Here is a 1528-nt window from a genome sequence, read left to right on the forward strand (position 1 = left end):
TATCTGTTTTCATGAGAAACCACTTTGAAGATATCAATATGTAATACAACAAGCATTGTTAATTCCCTACCACTCTGTTTGTAAATCTGTACTGTTTCTTTGCTATTTTGTAAAATGTCGACTGTCTGTTAATATTTTCTTCCTTTTATTTTTAAAATAAAAAAATAAAAAATAAAAAAAAAATTCTCCACGTCTGTGAGATAAAGTATTTTCTCTTTAGAAGTTGAGTATCTGTTCTTGCCAGTTTAATATCTGATAGGTCCTCTATCTGAGGACAATATATTAAAGGGATTTTTGGAGCTGGGAGATGGGATAGGAGTTTGCTCTGTCCACTCCGTGTATTGACCTGGTGTTGCAGTATATGCAGAGGTTGATTATCTTAGTTATTTATTATAGTGTGACAGCTGATTAAACCAAGGGAACCAACCCATCAACTAAGGACTTCAGGCAGTTTTGGGAAGAAATGTCACTATGGGGGAAAGGAAGGAAATAGACCCTTGAAGATCCCAGGATTTGGACCAAACACAGAGCATAAGTCTGTGATTGCTCTATATGGAATATAATTTTCCTGCTGTATAAACCAGTGCCTTGGAAATGCATAACTTAATCATTTAGATTTCAGAGTGTGTTTGTTTTCTGTTGCTATAACAAAACATCTGAGGTTGGGTAATCTATAAAAAGAAGGGATTTAGGATGGAGGGTGTAGCTCAGTGGTAGAGAGCATAATCCCCAGCACCAAAAATAAAAGAGGTTTAGTTAGCTCATGTTTTTGGAGGCTGAGGGTCTAAGGTTGGGCAGTTCCATATGTTCACCTTGCCTATGAGAAACTCCTTGGCTGCTCACAACATGGCAGAGGAGAGAAAAGGGAAATAGCTTTGTGCATAAGAGGCTGTTTGTATGGGTTGGCTCACTTTGTAACAATCTACTCATATGAAAATTAATTCACTCCAAGAGACAAGCACTGACCCCTCCTTAGGGCAGCACCCTTAAGGACCTAGGCACTTCCTGCTGGGCTTTGCCACTTAAAGGTTCTATCATCTCTTCACATTGCCACACTGGGACCAAACCTCTAGCACAGGAACCTGTGGGACAGACTACGTCCAAACATAGCCGGCATCATTTTCATCCCTATCTATGTTCCCTTCAGTTTACGCCAACAACTTTGTATCCAGGTCTCCAAACTCTGCCCTTTGTTTTTGTACTGGTTCATCTTCCTCAGCCAAGTCCCTTGAATTGTGGCACATACTTCTTGCTTCCCCATGCATCTGACATGCCATGGGAAGAATTGCTTGTATGTGGAGACATCTCTTGTCACTGTGTATGAATATTCCTGTAGACAGGGTTTAGAGAGGAAATCTCCTCTTTGAAAGCTTCTAACTCTTGCCCACTTGACTCTTCTCTTTTCTTTTTCTTTTTTTTTCCTGTACCTGGAATCGAACTCACGACCTTGCGCTTGCCAGGCAGGCGCTGTGCCGCTAAGCTAAATCCCCAGCCCCGACTCTTTTCTGATGATACAAGATTGCACACA

Source organism: Chinchilla lanigera, unplaced genomic scaffold (assembly GCF_000276665.1).
Source record: "Chinchilla lanigera isolate Chin_1 unplaced genomic scaffold, ChiLan1.0 scaffold00044, whole genome shotgun sequence".
Classification (NCBI taxonomy): Eukaryota; Metazoa; Chordata; class Mammalia; order Rodentia; family Chinchillidae; genus Chinchilla; species Chinchilla lanigera.